The sequence below is a fragment of the Crinia signifera genome, unplaced genomic scaffold, assembly GCF_055691185.1.
Source record: "Crinia signifera unplaced genomic scaffold, ASM5569118v1 HAP2_SCAFFOLD_93, whole genome shotgun sequence".
Classification (NCBI taxonomy): domain Eukaryota; kingdom Metazoa; phylum Chordata; class Amphibia; order Anura; family Myobatrachidae; genus Crinia; species Crinia signifera.
The window spans coordinates 296,333-316,878 of NW_028142849.1; the positions used below are offsets into that span (position 1 = coordinate 296,333).

General features: G+C 46.2%; 1 long non-coding RNA gene across 5 annotated transcripts in view; it reads left to right on the top strand.

Moving 5' to 3' along the window:
- The first annotated feature begins 3,764 nt into the window (after positions 1 to 3,764).
- Positions 3,765 to 20,546, top strand: part of LOC146056824 (uncharacterized) — a 35,500-nt gene continuing 18,718 nt past the window's right edge. For 3 of the 5 annotated variants that reach the window (XR_014469424.1, XR_014469425.1, XR_014469427.1), the window contains exon 1: positions 13,118 to 16,757. This is a non-coding gene — a long non-coding RNA (uncharacterized LOC146056824). Of the gene's footprint in view, positions 8,447 to 12,422; positions 12,578 to 13,117; positions 16,758 to 20,546 lie in introns of those variants that run through there. The other 2 variants (XR_014469426.1, XR_014469428.1) reach the window with 2 other exon arrangements.

Genomic DNA, 20,546 nt, shown 5'->3' on the forward strand with positions numbered 1-20,546 from the left:
AGCCGGAAACGGCGCATGAGATGTACCGACTGCTGCAAGGTACTTATTTTCTACAAAAGTAGGTGAAAATTGTTATTTTCACCTCCTTTGGTAAAAAAAAGTGATAATTTTTAGACCCCATATACCACTTTCACACCGCTGTACCCTTTCACATTCGATTGGGGTGTGAAAACCGGAATCTGGGAATAACTTGTACGCAGCTATGTGCCTGGAGGGTAAAATCTGGAACCTGTGATGAAATGTTCCTGACTTAGCAAGGTGCTTGGGGGTTGAAGCCGGAACCGACGGATGAGATGTTCTGGCCGTGACGAGGTGCTTTTGGAAGTGAAAGCTGGAACCAACGCATGAGATGTTCTGGCCGCGACGGGATGCTTTTGGGAGTGAAAGCCAGAACCGACGCATGAGATGTTCTGGACGCGACGGGATGCTTTTGGGAGTGAAAGCCGGAACCGACGCATAAGATGTTCTGGCCTGCGACGAGATGCTTTTGGGAATGAAAGCTGGAACCAACGCAGAAAATGTTCCGGCTGCGGCGTGATGGTTGGGGGGTGAAAGCCAAAAACGGAGCATGAGATGTTTCGGCCGCTGTGACGTACTTATTTTCTACAAAAGTAAGTGAAAATTATCATTTTCACCTACATTGGCAGAAATGAAGTGATAATATATAGGCCCCATATATCACTTTCACACCATTGTACCCTATCACACTTGATTGGGATGTGGAAACTGGATCCGGCGAATAACTTGTCCATACAGTATGCAGCTATGTGCCTGGAGGGTGAAAGCTGGAACCTGTGAATGAAATGTCACCGCCTTGGCAAGGTGCTTGGGGGTAAAGCCGGAACCGACGGATGAGATGTTCTGGCCGCGGCGAGGTGTTTTTGGAACTGAAAGCTGGAACCGACGCATGAGATGTTCTGGACGCGACGGGATGCTTCTGGGAGTGAAAGCCGGAACCGACGCAGAAAATGTTCTGGCCACGGCGTAATGGTTGGGGGATGAAAGCCAAAAACAGTATGAGATGTTCCAGCCACTGTGAGGTACTTATTTTCTATAAAAGTAAGTGAAAATTATAATTTTCACCTACATTTGTAGAAATGAAGTGATAATATATAGGCCCCATACATCACTTTCACACCATTGTACCCTATCACACTTGATTGGGATGTGGAAACTGGATCCGGCGAATAACTTGTCCATATGCAGCTATGTGCCTGGAGGGTGAAAGCTGGAACCTGTGAATGAAATGTCACCGCCTTGGCAAGGTGCTTTTGTGGGTGAAACCTGGAACCGGCACAAGAAATGTTCCGGCGTGATGGTTGGGCAGTGAAAGCCAGAATCGGCGCATGAGATGTACCGACTGCTGCAAGGTACTTATTTTCTACAAAAGTAGGTGAAAATTGTTATTTTCACCTGCTTTGGTAAAAAAAAAGTGATAATTTTTAGACCCCATATACCACTTTCACACCGCTGTACCCTTTCACATTCGATTGGGGTGTGAAAACCGGAATCTGGGAATAACTTGTACGCAGCTATGTGCCTGGAGGGTAAAATCTGGAACCTGTGATGAAATGTTCCTGACTTAGCAAGGTGCTTGGGGGTTGAAGCCGGAACCGACGGATGAGATGTTCTGGCCGTGACGAGGTGCTTTTGGAAGTGAAAGCCGGAACCGACGCAGAAAGTGTTCCGGCCACGGCGTAATGTTTGAAGGGTGAAATCCAAAAACGGAGCATGAGATGTTCCGGCCGCTGTGACGTTCTTATTTTCTACAAAAGTAAGTGAAAATTATCATTTTCACCTACATTGGCAGAAATGAAGTGATAATATATAGGCCCCATATATCACTTTCACACCATTGTACCCTATCACACTTGAATGGGATGTGGAAACTGGATCCGGCGAATAACTTGTCCATACAGTATGCAGCTATGTGCCTGGAGGGTGAAAGCTGGAACCTGTGAATGAAATGTCACCGCCTTGGCAAGGTGCTTGGGGGTAAAGCCGTAACCGACGGATGAGATGTTCTGGCCGCGGCGAGGTGTTTTTGGAACTGAAAGCTGGAACCGACGCATGAGATGTTCTGGACGCGACGGGATGCTTCTGGGAGTGAAAGCCGGAACCGACGCAGAAAATGTTCTGGCCACGGCGTAATGGTTGGGGGATGAAAGCCAAAAACAGTATGAGATGTTCCAGCCACTGTGAGGTACTTATTTTCTATAAAAGTAAGTGAAAATTATCATTTTCACCTACATTGGTAGAAATGAAGTGATAATATATAGGCCCCATACATCACTTTCACACCATTGTACCCTATCACACTTGATTGGGATGTGGAAACTGGATCCGGCGAATAACTTGTCCATATGCAGCTATGTGCCTGGAGGGTGAAAGCTGGAACCTGTGAATGAAATGTCACCGCCTTTTCAAGGTGCTTTTGTGGGTGAAACCTTGAACCGGCACAAGAAATGTTCCGGCGTGATGGTTGGGCAGTGAAAGCCAGAACCGGCGCATGAGATTTACCGACTGCTGCAAGGTACTTATTTTCTACAAAAGTAGGTGAAAATTGTTATTTTCACCTGCTTTGGTAAAAGAAAAGTGATAATTTTTAGACCCCATATACCACTTTCACACCGCTGTACCCTTTCACATTCGATTGGGGTGTGAAAACCGGAATCTGGGAATAACTTGTACGCAGCTATGTGCCTGGAGGGTAAAATCTGGAACCTGTGATGAAATGTTCCTGACTTAGCAAGGTGCTTGGGGGTTGAAGCCGGAACCGACGGATGAGATGTTCTGGCCGTGACGAGGTGCTTTTGGGAGTGAAAGCCGGAACCGACGCAAGGAATGTTCCTGTCGCGGCGTGTGAGTTACTTATTTTCTACAAAAGTAGGTGAAAATTGTTATTTCCACCTACTTTGGTAAAAAAAATGTGATCATTTATAGGCCTCATATACCACTTTCACACCGCTGTACCCTTTCACATTAGATTAAGGTGTGAAAGCCGGAAACCGACGCATGAGATGTTCTGGCCTGCGACGAGGTGCTTTTGGGAGTGAAAGCCGGAACCGGTGCAGGAAATGTTATAACACTTGATTGGAGTGTGAAAACTGGATCTGGCGAATAACTTGTCCATACGCAGCTATGTGCCTGGAGGGTAAAAGCTGGAACCTGTGAATGAAATGTTCCCACCTTGGCAAGGTGCTTGGGAGGGGTTGAAGCCTGAACCGACGTATGAGATATTCTGGCTGCGACGAGGTGCTTTTGGGGGTGAAAGTTGGAACCGGCGCAGTAAATGTTCTGGCCGCGGCGTGGTGTTTGGGGGTAAAAGCCGGAAGCGGCGCATGAAATGTTCCGGACGCGTTGAGGTGCTTTGGAGAGGTGCCAGATCCGGAGCATGAGATTGTCATGCTTTTGCGATGGGCTTGAAGGCGGGTGAAAGCCTAAACTGGCGCATGAGATGTTCCAGGCACTGTGAGGTGCTTTGGGGGGTGATAGTCCCTGACAGCTCCTCAAGACTGGCTGCTGCAGAGCACATACCCGGGGACCTGCTCAGTTTGTAAAACTGAGTAACGGGTCCACAGTTAAGGGTCTAATATGTGCTGTAGCATGTATTTGCAATCACTGGGGCAGGAACTGATAAGGATGACTTGTGTTGTCTGTATAGTACTGCATTTATGTGTGTTACGATGTAAGACACATTATTAATAAATATGCATGTATGTCATGAACATATTATCGCGCCTCCTTCTTCTTTTTTTCAGGTAGACCTTCTCCACGAATGAATTGTGATGTCAACTACTTACCCAGCTACGTCTCTGGACTACTGTGACATCATTTTTACTACAGCATATTCCAAACGTCAAATTGCAGGAGCAGCTACCCACAACAGGTAAGCTGGCGCGATAATATCTTCCTGGCATACATGTATATTTATCAAATATGTATGGTCTTCCTTAAATTATGTTTAAGTTTGATGAATTGAGGTCCTTATATTATTTTATGCAGACAGCGAGCCAAATCAGGGCTGATATCAGTGCGGGAGATAGCAGTGATATTGTCTGCATTGCTTTTTTATTGAATGTCAGTAATACTTTTTTCTACTAAAGTAGGTGAAAATAATAAGTTTCACCTACTTTGGTAAAAAAAAAAAGTGATAATTTATAGGCCCCATATACCACTTTCACACCGCTGTACCCTTTCACATTTGATTGGGGTGTGAAAACCGGAACCGGCGAATAGCTTGTTATGTACGCGGCTATGTGCCTGGAGGGTAAAAGCTGGAACCTGTGAATGAAATGTTCCCACCTTGGCAAGGTGCTTGGGGGGTAAAGCCGGAACCGACGGATGAGATGTTCTGGCCACGACGAGGTGCTTTTGGAAGTGAAAGCCAGAACCGACGCATGAGATGTTCTGGCCTGCGAGGAGATGCTTTTGGGAATGAAAGCTGGAACCGACGCAGAAAATGTTCCGGCTGCGGCGTGATGGTTGGAGGGTGAAAGCCAAAAACGGAGCATGAGATGTTTCGGCCGCTGTGACGTACTTATTTTCTACAAAAGTAAGTGAAAATGATCAATTTCACCTACTTTGGTAGAAATGACGTGATAATATATAGTCCCCATAAACCACTTTCACACCACTGTACCCTATCACACTTGATTGGGATGTGAAAACTGGATCCGGCAAATAACTTGTCCATATGCAGCTATGTGCCTGGAGGGTGAAAGCTGGAACCTGTGAATGAAATGTCACCGCCTTGGCAAGGTGCTTTTGTTGGTGAAACCTGGAACCGGCACAAGAAATGTTCCGGCGTGATGGTTGGGCAGTGAAAGCCGGAACCGGCGCATGAGATGTACCGACTGCTGCAAGGTACTTATTTTCTACAAAAGTAGGTGAAAATTGTTATTTTCACCTCCTTTGGTAAAAAAAGTGATAATTTTTAGACCCCATATACCACTTTCACACCGCTGTACCCTTTCACATTCGATTGGGGTGTGAAAACCGGAATCTGGGAATAACTTGTACGCAGCTATGTGCCTGGAGGGTAAAATCTGGAACCTGTGATGAAATGTTCCTGACTTGGTGCTTGGGGGTTGAAGCCGGAACCGACGGATGAGATGTTCTGGCCGTGACGAGGTGCTTTTGGAAGTGAAAGCTGGAACCAACGCATGAGATGTTCTGGCCGCGACGGGATGCTTTTGGGAGTGAAAGCCAGAACCGACGCATGAGATGTTCTGGACGCGACGGGATGCTTTTGGGAGTGAAAGCCGGAACCGACGCATAAGATGTTCTGGCCTGCGACGAGATGCTTTTGGGAATGAAAGCTGGAACCGACGCAGAAAATGTTCCGGCTGCGGCGTGATGGTTGGGGGGTGAAAGCCAAAAACGGAGCATGAGATGTTTCGGCCGCTGTGTGGTACTTATTTTCTACAAAAGTAAGTGAAAATGATAAATTTCACCTACTTTGGTAGAAATGAAGTGATAATATATAGTCCCCATAAACCACTTTCACACCACTGTTCCCTATCACACTTGATTGGGATGTGAAAACTGGATCCGGCAAATAACTTGTCCATATGCAGCTATGTGCCTGGAGGGTGAAAGCTGGAACCTGTGAATGAAATGGTACTGTCTTGGCAAGGTGCTTTTGTGGGTGAAACCTGGAACCGGTGAAAGGAATGTTCCAGTAGCGGCGTGGTGGTTTGGCGGTGAAAGCCGAAACCGGCGCATGAGATGTACCGGCTGCTGTGAGGTACTTATTTTCTACAAAAGTAGGTGAAAATTGTTATTTCCACCTTCTTTGGTAAAAAAAATGTGATCATTTATAGGCCCCATATATTACTTTCACACCGCTGTACCCTTTCACATTCGATTGGGGTGTGAAAATCGGAACCTGGGAATAATTTGTTCCGTACACGGCTATGTGCCTGGAGGGTAAAAGCTGGAACCTGTGAATGAAATGTTCCCGACTTGGCAAGGTGCTTGGGGGGTTAAGCCAGAACCGACGGATGAGATGTTCTGGCCACGACGAGGTGCTTTTAGGAGTGAAAGCCAGAACCGACGCATGAGATGTTCTGGACGCGACGGGATGCTTTTGGGAGTGAAAGCCGGAACCGACGCAGAAAATGTTCCGGCCACGGCGTAATGGTTGAGGGGTGAAAGCCAAAAACGGAGCATGAGATGTTCCGGCCGCTGTGACGTTCTTATTTTCTACAAAAGTAAGTGAAAATTATCATTTTCACCTACATTGGCAGAAATGAAGTGATAATATATAGGCCCCATATATCACTTTCACACCATTGTACCTAAATCACACTTGATTGGGATGTGGAAACTGGATCCGGCGAATAACTTGTCCATACAGTATGCAGCTATGTGCCTGGAGGGTGAAAGCTGGAACCTGTGAATGAAATGTCACCGCCTTGGCAAGGTGCTTGGGGGTAAAGCCGGAACCGACGGATGAGATGTTCTGGCCGCGGCGAGGTGTTTTTGGAACTGAAAGCTGGAACCGACGCATGAGATGTTCTGGACGCGACGGGATGCTTCTGGGAGTGAAAGCCGGAACCGACGCAGAAAATGTTCTGGCCACGGCGTAATGGTTGGGGGATGAAAGCCAAAAACAGTATGAGATGTTCCAGCCACTGTGAGGTACTTATTTTCTATAAAAGTAAGTGAAAATTATCATTTTCACCTACATTGGCAAAAATGAAGTGATAATATATAGGCCCCATATATCACTTTCACACCATTGTACCCTATCACACTTGATTGGGATGTGAAAACTGGATCCGGCATATAACTTGTCCATATGCAGCTATGTGCCTGGAGGGTGAAAGCTGGAACCTGTGAATGAAATGTCACCGCCTTGGCAAGGTGCTTTTGTGGGTGAAACCTGGAACCGGCACAAGAAATGTTCTGGCGTGATGGTTGGGCAGTGAAAGCCGGAACCGGCGCATGAGATGTACCGACTGCTGCAAGGTACTTATTTTCTACAAAAGTAGATGAAAATTGTTATTTTCACCTACTTTGGTAAAAAAAAAGTGATAATTTTTAAACCCCATATACCACTTTCACACCGCTGTACCCTTTCACATTCGATTGGGGTGTGAAAACCGGAATCTGGGAATAACTTGTACACAGCTATGTGCCTGGAGGGTAAAATCTGGAACCTGTGATGAAATGTTCCTGACTTAGCAAGGTGCTTGGGGGTTGAAGCCGGAACCGACGGATGAGATGTTCTGGCCGTGACGAGGTGCTTTTGGAAGTGAAAGCTGGAACCGACGCATGAGATGTTCTGGCCGCGACGGTATGCTTTTGGGAGTGAAAGCCGGAACCGACGCATGAGATGTTCTGGCACGCGACGATGTGCTTTTGGGAGTGAAAGCCGGAACCGACGCAAGGAATGTTCCGGTCGCGGCGTGTGAGTTACTTATTTTCTACAAAAGTAGGTGAAAATTGTTATTTCCACCTACTTTGGTAAAAAAAAAATTTGATCATTTATAGGCCCCATATACCACTTTCACACCACTGTACCCTTTCACATTAGATTGGGGTGTGAAAGCCGGAAACCGACGCATGAGATGTTCTGGCCCGCGACGAGGTGCTTTTTGGAGTGAAAGCCGGAACCGGTGCAGGAAATGTTATAACACTTGATTGGGGTGTGAAAACTGGATCTGGCGAATAACTTGTCCATATGCAGCAATGTGCCTGGAGGGTAAAAGCTGGAACCTGTGAATGAAATGTTCCCACCTTGGCAAGGTGCTTAGGAGGGGTTGAAGCCTGAACCGACGTATGAGATATTCTGGCTGCGACGAGGTGCTTTTGTGGGTGAAAGTTGGAACCGGCGCAATAAATGTTCTGCCCGCGGCGTGGTGTTTGGGGGGTGAAAGCCTGAAGCGGCGCATGAAATGTTCCGGCCGCGTTGAGGTGCTTTGGAGAGGTGCCAGATCCGGCGCATGAGATTGTCATGCTTTTGCGATGGGCTTGAAGGCGGGTGAAAGCCTAAACTGGCGCATGAGATGTTCCAGGCACTGTGAGGTGCTTTGGGGGGTGATAGTCCCTGACAGCTCCTCAAGACTGGCTGCTGCAGAGCACATACCCGGGGACCTGCTCAGTTTGTAAAACTGAGTAACGGGTCCACAGTTAAGGGTCTAATATGTGCTGTGGCATGTATTTGCAATCACTGAGCAGGAACTGATAAGGATGACTTGTGTTGTCTGTATAGTACTGCATTTATGTGTGTTACGATGTAAGACACATTATTAATAAATATGCATGTATGTCATGAACATATTATCGCGCCTCCTTCTTCTTTTTTTCAGGTAGACCTTCTCCACGAATGAATTGTGATGTCAACTGCTTACCCAGCTACGTCTCTGGACTACTGTGACATCATTTTTACTACAGCATATTCCAAACGTCAAATTGCAGGAGCAGCTACCCACAACAGGTAAGCAGGCGCGATAATATCTTCCTGGCATACATGTATATTTATCAAATATGTATGGTCTTCCGTAAATTATGTTTAAAGTTTGATGAATTGAGGTCCTTATATTATTTTATGCAGACAGCGAGCCAAATCAGGGCTGATATCAGTGCCGGAGATAGCAGTGATATTGTCTGCATTGCTTTTTTATTGAATATCAGTAATACTTTTTTCTACTAAAGTAGGTGAAAATAATAATTTTCACCTACTTTGGTAAAAAAAAAAGTGATAATTTATAGGCCCCATATACCAGTTTCACACCGCTGTACCCTTTCACATTTGATTGGGGTGTGAAAACCGGAACCGGCGAATAGCTTGTTATGTACGCGGCTATGTGCCTGGAGGGTAAAAGCTGGAACCTGTGAATGAAATGTTCCCACCTTGGCAAGGTGCTTGGGGGGTAAAGCCAGAACCGACGGATGAGATGTTCTGGCCACGACGAGGTGCTTTTGGGAGTGAAAGCCAGAACCGACGCATGAGATGTTCTGGCCTGTGACGAGATGCTTTTGGGAATGAAAGCTGGAACCGACGCAGAAAATGTTCCGGCTGCGGCGTGATGGTTGGGGAGTGAAAGCCAAAAATGGAGCATGAGATGTTTCGGCCGCTGTGAGGTACTTATTTTCTACAAAAGTAAGTGAAAATGATCAATTTCAACTACTTTGGTAGAAATGAAGTGATAATATATAGTCCCCATAAACCACTTTCACACCACTGTACCCTATCACACTTGATTGGGAAGTGAAAACTGGATCCGGCAAATAACTTGTCCATATGCAGCTATGTGCCTGGAGGGTGAAAGCTGGAACCTGTGAATGAAATGGTACTGCCTCGGCAAGGTGCTTTTGTGGGTGAAACCTGAAACCGGTGAAAGGAATGTTCCAGTAGCGGCGTGGTGGTTTGGCGGTGAAAGCCGAAACCTGCGCATGAGATGTACCGGCTGCTGTGAGGTACTTATTTTCTACAAAAGTAGGTGAAAATTGTTATTTCCACGTTCTTCGGTAAAAAAAAGTGATAATTTTTAGACCCCATATACCACTTTCACACCGCTGTACCCTTTCACATTCGATTGGGGTGTGAAAACCGGAATCTGGGAATAACTTGTACGCAGCTATGTGCCTGGAGGGTAAAATCTGGAACCTGTGATGAAATGTTTCTGACTTAGCAAGGTGCTTGGGGGTTTAAGCCGGAACCGACGGATGAGATGTTCTGGCCGTGACGAGGTGCTTTTGGAAGTAAAAGCTGGAACCGACGCATGAGATGTTCTGGCCGCGACGGTATGCTTTTGGGAGTGAAAGCCGTAACCGACGCATGAGATGTTCTGGCACGCGACGAGGTTCTTTTGGGAGTGAAAGCCAAAACCGACGCATGAGATGTTCTGGCCTGCGACGAGATGCTTTTGGGAATGAAAGCTGGCACGGACGCAGAAAATGTTCCTGCTGCGGCGTGATGGTTGGGGGGTAAAAGCCAAAAACGGAGCATGAGATGTTTCGGCCGCTGTGAGGTACTTATTTTCTACAAAAGTAAGTGAAAATTATCAATTTCACCTACTTTGGTAGAAATTAAGTGATAATATATAGTCCCCATAAACCACTTTCACACCACTGTACCCTATCACACTTGATTGGGATGTGAAAACTGGATCCGGCAAATAACTTGTCCATATGCAGCTATGTGCCTGGAGGGTGAAAGCTGGAACCTGTGAATGAAATGTCACCGCCTTGGCAAGGTGCTTTTGTGGGTGAAACCTAGAACCGGCACAAGAAATGTTCTGGCGTGATGGTTGGGCAGTGAAAGCCGTAATCGGCGCATGAGATGTACCGACTGCTGCAAGGTACTTATTTTCTACAAAAGTAGGTGAAAATTGTTATTTTCACCTACTTTGGTAAAAAAAAGTGATAATTTTTAGACCCCATATACCACTTTCACACCGCTGTACCCTTTCACATTCGATTGGGGTGTGAAAACCGGAATCTGGGAATAACTTGTACGCAGCTATGTGCCTGGAGGGTAAAATCTGGAACCTGTGATGAAATGTTCCTGACTTAGCAAGGTGCTTGGGGGTTGAAGCCGGAACCGACGGATGAGATGTTCTGGCCGTGACGAGGTGCTCTTGGAAGTGAAAGCTGGAACCGACGCATGAGATGTTCTGGCCGCGACGGTATGCTTTTGGGAGTGAAAGCCGTAACCGACGCATGAGATGTTCTGGCACGCGACAAGGTGCTTTTGGGAGTGAAAGCCAGAACCGACGCATGAGATGTTCTGGCCTGCGACGAGATGCTTTTGGGAATGAAAGCTGGAACAGACGCAGAAAATGTTCCGGCTGCGGCGTGATGGTTGGGGGGTGAAAGCCAAAAACGGAGCATGAGATGTTTCGGCCACTGTGAGGTACTTATTTTCTACAAAAGTAAGTGAAAATTATCAATTTCACCTACTTTGGTAGAAATTAAGTGATAATATATAGTCCCCATAAACCACTTTCACACCACTGTACCCTATCACACTTGATTGGGATGTGAAAACTGGATCCGGCAAATAACTTGTCCATATGCAGCTATGTGCCTGGAGGGTGAAAGCTGGAACCTGTGAATGAAATGTCACCGCCTTGGCAAGGTGCTTTTGTGGGTGAAACCTGGAACCGGCACAAGAAATGTTCTGGCGTGATGGTTGGGCAGTGAAAGCCGGAACCGGCGCATGAGATGTACCGACTGCTGCAAGGTACTTATTTTCTACAAAAGTAGGTGAAAATTGTTATTTTCACCTACTTTGGTAAAAAAAAAAAGATAATTTTTAGACCCCATATACCACTTTCACACCGCTGTACCCTTTCACATTCGATTGGGGTGTGAAAACCGGAATCTGGGAATAACTTGTACGCAGCTATGTGCCTGGAGGGTAAAATCTGGAACCTGTGATGAAATGTTTCTGACTTAGCAAGGTGCTTGGGGGTTGAAGCCGGAACCGACGGATGAGATGTTCTGGCCGTGACGAGGTGCTTTTGGAAGTGAAAGCTGGAACCGACGCATGAGATGTTCTGGCCGCGACGGTATGCTTTTGGGAGTGAAAGCCGGAACCGACGCAAGGAATGTTCCGGTCGCGGCGTGTGAGTTACTTATTTTCTACAAAAGTAGGTGAAAATTGTTATTTCCACCTACTTTGGTAAAAAAAAATGTGATCATTTATAGGCCCCATATACCACTTTCACACCGCTGTACCCTTTCACATTAGATTGGGGTGTGAAAGCCGAGGTGCTTTTTGGAGTGAAAGCCGGAACCGGTGCAGGAAATGTTATAACACTTGATTGGGGTGTGAAAACTGGATCTGGCGAATAACTTGTCCATATGCAGCTATGTGCCTGGAGGGTAAAAGCTGGAACCTGTGAATGAAATGTTCCCACCTTGGCAAGGTGCTTGGGAGGGGTTGAAGCCTGAACCGACGTATGAGATATTCTGGCTGCGACGAGGTGCTTTTGGGGGTGAAAGTTGGAACCGGCGCAATAAATGTTCTGCCCGCGGCGTGGTGTTTGGGGGGTGAAAGCCGGAAGCGGCGCATGAAATGTTCCGGCCGCGTTGAGGTGCTTTGGAGAGGTGCCAGATCCGGCGCATGAGATTGTCATGCTTTTGCGATGGGCTTGAAGGCGGGTGAAAGCACTGTGAGGTGCTTTGGGGGGGTGATAGTCCCTGACAGCTCCTCAAGACTGGCTGCTGCAGAGCACATACCCGGGGACCTGCTCAGTTTGTAAAACTGAGTAACGGGTCCACAGTTAAGGGTCTAATATGTGCTGTAGCATGTATTTGCAATCACTGGGGCAGGAACTGATAAGGATGACTTGTGTTGTCTGTATAGTACTGCATTTATGTGTGTTACGATGTAAGACACATTATTAATAAATATGCATGTATGTCATGAACATATTATCGCGCCTCCTTCATATTTTTTTCAGGTAGACCTTCTCCACGAATGTATTGTGATGTCAACTACTTACCCAGCTACGTCTCTGGACTACTGTGACATCATTTTTACTACAGCATATTCCAAACGTCAAATTGCAGGAGCAGCTACCCACAACAGGCGCGATAATATCTTCCTGGCATACATGTATATTTATCAAATATGTATGGTCCGTAAATTATGTTTAAAGTTTGATGAATTGAGGTCCTTATATTATTTTATGCAGACAGCGAGCCAAATCAGGGCTTATATCAGTGCGGGAGATAGCAGTGATATTGTCTGCATTGCTTTTTTATTGAATGTCAGTAATACTTTTTTCTACTAAAGTAGGTGAAAATAATAATTTTCACCTACTTTGGTAAAAAAAAAAAAGTGATAATTTATAGGCCCCATATACCACTTTCACACCGCTGTACCCTTTCACATTTGATTGGGGTGTGAAAACCGGAACCGGCGAATAGCTTGTTATGTACGCGGCTATGTGCCTGGAGGGTAAAAGCTGGAACCTGTGAATGAAATGTTCCCACCTTGGCAAGGTGCTTTGGGGGTAAAGCCGGAACCGACGGATGAGATGTGCTGGCCACGACGAGGTGCTTTTGGGAGTGAAAGCCAGAACCGACGCATGAGATGTTCTGGCCTGCGACGAGAAGCTTTTGGGAATGAAATCTGGAACCGACGCAGAAAATGTTCCAGCTGCGGCGTGATGGTTGGGGGGGTGAAAGCCAAAAACGGAGCATGAGATGTTTCGGCCGCTGTGAGGTACTTATTTTCTACAAAAGTAAGTGAAAATGATCAATTTCACCTACTTTGGTAGAAATGAAGTGATAATATATAGTCCCCATAAACCACTTTCACACCACTGTACCCTATCACACTTGATTGGGAAGTGAAAACTGGATCCGGCAAATTTATTTATTTATTTATTTATTTATTTACAGGTTCTTATATAGCGCAGCAGATTCCGTTGCGCTTTACAATAGTAGACAGTGATAAAACAAACTGGGTAACAACATACAGACTTGGAGGTAGGAGGGCCCTGCTGCAAGCTTACAATCTATAGGGATATTGGTGGAAACACAAGGACAGGCACCAGTAATACCATAGCAGTCCCACCAAGTTACAAGTCCAGAAGGGTAGCTATATAATACATAAGTGCCTCAGAGGGTTATGCATGTAGAACTTAAACATTATAGGCTTGCCTGAAGAGGTGAGTTTTCAGGGAACGCTTGAATGTTTGGAGGCTATTGGAGAGTCTTATTGTGCGTGGAAGGGCATTCCATAGGATGGGAGCAGCCCGATGAAAGTCCTGTAATAGTGAATGGGAGCTGGTGATCCGTGCAGAAGAGAGACGCAGATCTTGTGCAGAGCGGAGTGGTCGAGATGGGAGATATTTTGTGATAAGTAGAGAGATATATGCTGGTGCAGTATGGTTAATAGCTTTATAACTTGTCCATATGCAGCTATGTGCCTGGAGGGTGAAAGCTGGAACCTGTGAATGAAATTGTACTGCCTCGGCAAGGTGCTTTTGTGGGTGAAACCTGGAACCGGTGAACGGAATGTTCCAGTAGCGGCATGGTGGTTTGGCGGTGAAAGCTGAAACCTGCGCATGAGATGTACCGGCTGCTGTGAGGTACTTATTTTCTACAAAAGTAGGTGAAAATTGTTATTTCCACCTTCTTTGGTAAAAAAAAATGTGATAATTTATAGGCCCCATATATTATTTTCACACCGCTGTACCCTTTCACATTCGATTGGGGTGTGAAAATCGGAACCTGGGAATAATTTGTTCCGTACACGGCTATGTGCCTGGAGGGTAAAAGCTGGAACCTGTGAATTAAATTTTCCCGACTTGGCAAGGTGCTTGGGGGGTTAAGCCGGAACCGCCGGATGAGATGTTCTGGCCACGACGAGGTGCTTTTAGGAGTGAAAGCCAGAACCGACGCATGAGATGTTCTGGACGCGACGGGATGCTTTTGGGAGTGAAATCCGGAACCGACGCAGAAAATGTTCCGGCCACGGCGTAATGGTTATGGGGTGAAAGCCAAAAACGGAGCATGAGATGTTCCGGCCGCTGTGACGTACTTATTTTCTACAAAAGTAAGTGAAAATGATCATTTTCACCTACATTGGCAAAAATGAAGTGATAATATATAGGCCCCATATATCACTTTCACACCATTGTACCCTATCACACTTGATTGGTATGTGGAAACTGGATCCGGCGAATAACTTGTCCATATGCAGCTATGTGCCTGGAGGGTGAAAGCTGGAACCTGTGAATGAAATGTCAGCGCCTTGGCAAGGTGCTTGGGGGTAAAGCCGGAACCGACGGATGAGATGTTCTGGCCGCGGCGAGGTGTTTTTGGAATTGAAAGCTGGAACCGACGCATGAGATGTTATGGACGGGACGGGATGCTTCTGGGAGTGAAATGAAAGCCGGAACCGACGCAGAAAATGTTCTGGCCACGGCGTAATGGTTGGGGGATGAAAGCCAAAAACAGTATGAGATGTTCCAGCCACTGTGAGGTACTTATTTTCTATAAAAGTAAGTGAAAATTATCATTTTTACCTACATTGGTAGAAATGAAGTGATAATATATAGGCCCCATATATCACTTTCACACCATTGTACCCTATCACACTTGATTGGGATGTGAAAACTGGATCCGGCGAATAACTTGTCCATATGCAGCTATGTGCCTGGAGGGTGAAAGCTGGAACCTGTTTATGAAGTGTCACCGCCTTGGCAAGGTGCTTTTGTGGGTGAAACCTGGAACCGGCACAAGAAATGTTCCGGCGTGATGGTTGGGCAGTGAAAGCCAGAACCGGCGCATGAGATGTACCGACTGCTGCAAGGTACTTATTTTCTACAAAAGTAGGTGAAAATTGTTATTTTCACCTACTTTGGTAAAAAAAAAAGTGATAATTTTTAGGCCCCATATACCACTTTCACACCGCTGTACCCTTTCACATTCGATTGGGGTGTGAAAACCGGAACCTGGGAATAACTTGTACGCAGCTATGTGCCTGGAGGGTAAAATCTGGAACCTGTGATGAAATGTTCCTGACTTAGCAAGGTGCTTGGGGGTTGAAGCCGGAACCAACGGATGAGATGTTCTGGCCGTGACGAGGTGCTTTTGGAAGTGAAAGCTGGAACCGACGCATGAGATGTTCTGGCCGCGACGGTATGCTTTTGGGAGTGAAAGCCGGAACCGACGCATGAGATGTTCTGGCACGCGACGAGGTGCTTTTGGGAGTGAAAGCCGGAACCGTCGCAAGGAATGTTCCGGTCGCGGCGTGTGAGTTACTTATTTTCTACAAAGGTAGGTGAAAATTGTTATTTCCACCTACTTTGGTAAAAAAAAAATGTGATCATTTATAGGCCCCATATACCACTTTCACACCACTGTACCCTTTCACATTAGATTGGGGTGTGAAAGCCGGAAACCGACGCATGAGATGTTCTGGCCCGCGACGAGGTGCTTTTTGGAGTGAAAGCCGGAACCGGTGCAGGAAATGTTATAACACTTGATTGGGGTGTGAAAACTGGATTTGGCGAATAACTTGTCCATATGCAGCAATGTGCCTGGAGGGTAAAAGCTGGAACCTGTGAATGAAATGTTCCCACCTTGGCAAGGTGCTTGGGAGGGGTTGAAGCCTGAACCGACGTATGAGATATTCTGGCTGCGACGAGGTGCTTTTGTGGGTGAAAGTTGGAACCGGCGCAATAAATGTTCTGCCCGCGGCGTGGTGTTTGGGGGTGAAAGCCTGAAGCGGCGCATGAAATGTTCCGGCCGCGTTGAGGTGCTTTGGAGAGGTGCCAGATCCGGCGCATGAGATTGTCATGCTTTTGCGATGGTCTTGAAGGCGGGTGAAAGCCTAAACTGGCGCATGAGATGTTCCAGGCACTGTGAGGTGCTTTGGGGGGTGATAGTCCCTGACAGCTCCTCAAGACTGGCTGCTGCAGAGCACATACCCGGGGACCTGCTCAGTTTGTAAAACTGAGTAACGGGTCCACAGTTAAGGGTCTAATATGTGCTGTGGCATGTATTTGCAATCACTGAGCAGGAACTGATAAGGATGACTTGTGTTGTCTGTATAGTACTGCATTTATGTGTGTTACGATGTAAGACACATTATTAATAAATATGCATGTATGTCATGAACATATTATCGCGCCTCCTTCTTCTTTTTTTCAGGTAGACCTTCTCCACGAATGAATTGTGATGTCAACTGCTTACCCAGCTACGTCTCTGGACTACTGTGACATCATTTTTACTACAGCATATTCCAAACGTCAAATTGCAGGAGCAGCTACCCACAACAGGTAAGCAGGCGCGATAATATCTTCCTGGCATACATGTATATTTATCAAATATGTATGGTCTTCCGTAAATTATGTTTAAAGTTTGATGAATTGAGGTCCTTATATTATTTTATGCAGACAGCGAGCCAAATCAGGGCTGATATCAGTGCCGGAGATAGCAGTGATATTGTCTGCATTGCTTTTTTATTGAATATCAGTAATACTTTTTTCTACTAAAGTAGGTGAAAATAATAATTTTCACCTACTTTGGTAAAAAAAAAAGTGATAATTTATAGGCCCCATATACCAGTTTCACACCGCTGTACCCTTTCACATTTGATTGGGGTGTGAAAACCGGAACCGGCGAATAGCTTGTTATGTACGCGGCTATGTGCCTGGAGGGTAAAAGCTGGAACCTGTGAATGAAATGTTCCCACCTTGGCAAGGTGCTTGGGGGGTAAAGCCAGAACCGACGGATGAGATGTTCTGGCCACGACGAGGTGCTTTTGGGAGTGAAAGCCAGAACCGACGCATGAGATGTTCTGGCCTGTGACGAGATGCTTTTGGGAATGAAAGCTGGAACCGACGCAGAAAATGTTCCGGCTGCGGCGTGATGGTTGGGGAGTGAAAGCCAAAAACGGAGCATGAGATGTTTCGGCCGCTGTGAGGTACTTATTTTCTACAAAAGTAAGTGAAAATGATCAATTTCAACTACTTTGGTAGAAATGAAGTGATAATATATAGTCCCCATAAACCACTTTCACACCACTGTACCCTATCACACTTGATTGGGAAGTGAAAACTGGATCCGGCAAATAACTTGTCCATATGCAGCTATGTGCCTGGAGGGTGAAAGCTGGAACCTGTGAATGAAATGGTACTGCCTCGGCAAGGTGCTTTTGTGGGTGAAACCTGAAACCGGTGAAAGGAATGTTCCAGTAGCGGCGTGGTGGTTTGGCGGTGAAAGCCGAAACCTGCGCATGAGATGTACCGGCTGCTGTGAGGTACTTATTTTCTACAAAAGTAGGTGAAAATTGTTATTTCCACGTTCTTTGGTAAAAAAAATGTGATCATTTATAGGCCCCATATATTATTTTCACACCGCTGTACCCTTTCACATTCGATTGGGGTGTGAAAATCGGAACCTGGGAATAGTTTGTTCCGTACACGGCTATGTGCCTGGAGGGTAAAAGCTGGAACCTGTGAATGAAATGTTCCCGACTTGGCAAGGTGCTTGGGGGGTTAAGCCGGAACCGACGGATGAGATGTTCTGGCCACGACGAGGTGCTTTTAGGAGTGAAAGCCAGAACCGACGCATGAGATGTTCTGGACGCGACGGGATGCTTTTGGGAGTGAAAGCCGGAACCGACGAAGAAAATGTTCCAGCCACGGCGTAATGGTTGAGGGGTGAAAGCCAAAAACGGAGCATGAGATGTTCCGGCCGCTGTGACGTACTTATTTCTACAAAAGTAAGTGAAAATTATCATTTTCACCTACATTGGCAAAAATGAAGTGATAATATATAGGCCCCATATATCACTTTCACACCATTGTACCCTATCACACTTGATTGGGATGTGAAAACTGGATCCGGCGAATAACTTGTCCATACAGTATGCAGTTATGTGCCTGGAGGGTGAAAGCTTTAACCTGTGAATGAAATGTCAGCGCCTTGGCAAGGTGCTTGGGGGTAAAGCCGGAACCGACGGATGAGATGTTCTGGCCGCGGCGAGGTGTTTTTGGAATTGAAAGCTGGAACCGACGCATGAGATGTTCTGGACGCGACGGGATGCTTCTGGGAGTGAAAGCCGGAACCGACGCAGAAAATGTTCTGGCCACGGCGTAATGGTTGGGGGATGAAAGCCAAAAACAGTATGAGATGTTCCAGCCACTGTGAGGTACTTATTTTCTATAAAAGTAAGTGAAAATTATCATTTTCACCTACATTGGTATAAATGAAGTGATAATATATAGGCCCCATATATCACTTTCACACCATTGTACCCTATCACACTTGATTGGGATGTGGAAACTGGATCCGGCGAATAACTTGTCCATATGCAGCTATGTGCCTGGAGGGTGAAAGCTGGAACCTGTGAATGAAATGTCACCGCCTTGGCAAGGTGCTTTTGTGGGTGAAACCTGGAACCGGCACAAGAAATGTTCCGGCGTGATGGTTGGGCAGTGAAAGCCGGAATCGGCGCATGAGATGTACCAACTGCTGCAAGGTACTTATTTTCTACAAAAGTAGGTGAAAATTGTTATTTTCACCTACTTTGGTAAAAAAAAAGTGATAATTTTTAGACCCCATATACCACTTTCACACCGCTGTACCCTTTCACATTCGATTAGGGTGTGAAAACCGGAATCTGGGAATAACTTGTACGCAGCTATGTGCCTGGAGGGTAAAATCTGGAACCTGTGATGAAATGTTTCTGACTTAGCAAGGTGCTTGGGGGTTGAAGCCGGAACCGACGGATGAGATGTTCTGGCCGTGACGAGGTGTTTTTGGAAGTGAAAGCTGGAACCGACGCATGAGATGTTCTGGCCGCGACGGTATGCTTTTGGGAGTGAAAGCCGTAACCGACGCATGAGATGTTCTGGCACGCGACGAGGTGCTTTTGGGAGTGAAAGCCAAAACCGACGCATGAGATGTTCTGGCCTGCGACGAGATGCTTTTGGGAATGAAAGCTGGCACGGACGCAGAAAATGTTCCTGCTGCGGCGTGATGGTTGGGGGGTAAAAGCCAAAAACGGAGCATGAGATGTTTCGGCCGCTGTGAGGTACTTAATTTCTACAAAAGTAAGTGAAAATTATCAATTTCACCTACTTTGGTAGAAATTAAGTGATAATATATAGTCCCCATAAACCACTTTCACACCACTGTACCCTATCACACTTGATTGGGATGTGAAAACTGGATCCGGCAAATAACTTGTCCATATGCAGCTATGTGCCTGGAGGGTGAAAGCTGGAACCTGTGAATGAAATGTCACCGCCTTGGCAAGGTGCTTTTGTGGGTGAAACCTAGAACCGGCACAAGAAATGTTCTGGCGTGATGGTTGGGCAGTGAAAGCCGGAATCGGCGCATGAGATGTACCGACTGCTGCAAGGTACTTATTTTCTACAAAAGTAGGTGAAAATTGTTATTTTCACCTACTTTGGTAAAAAAAAGTGATAATTTTTAGACCCCATATACCACTTTCACACCGCTGTACCCTTTCACATTCGATTGGGGTGTGAAAACCGGAATCTGGGAATAACTTGTACGCAGCTATGTGCCTGGAGGGTAAAATCTGGAACCTGTGATGAAATGTTCCTGACTTAGCAAGGTGCTTGGGGGGTAAAGCCAGAACCGACGGATGAGATGTTCTGGCCACGACGAGGTGCTTTTGGGAGTGAAAGCCAGAACCGACGCATGAGATGTTCTGGCCTGCGACGAGATGCTTTTGGGAATGAAAGCTGGAACCGACGCAGAAAATGTTCCGGCTGCGGCGTGATGGTTGGGGAGTGAAAGCCAAAAACGGAGCATGAGATGTTTCGGCCGCTGTGAGGTACTTATTTTCTACAAAAGTAAGTGAAAATGATCAATTTCACCTACTTTGGTAGAAATTAAGTGATAATATATAGTCCCCATAAACCACTTTCACACCACTGTACCCTATCACACTTGATTGGGATGTGAAAACTGGATCCGGCAAATAACTTGTCCATATGCAGCTATGTGCCTGGAGGGTGAAAGCTGGAACCTGTGAATGAAATGTCACCGCCTTGGCAAGGTGCTTTTGTGGGTGAAACCTGGAACCGGCA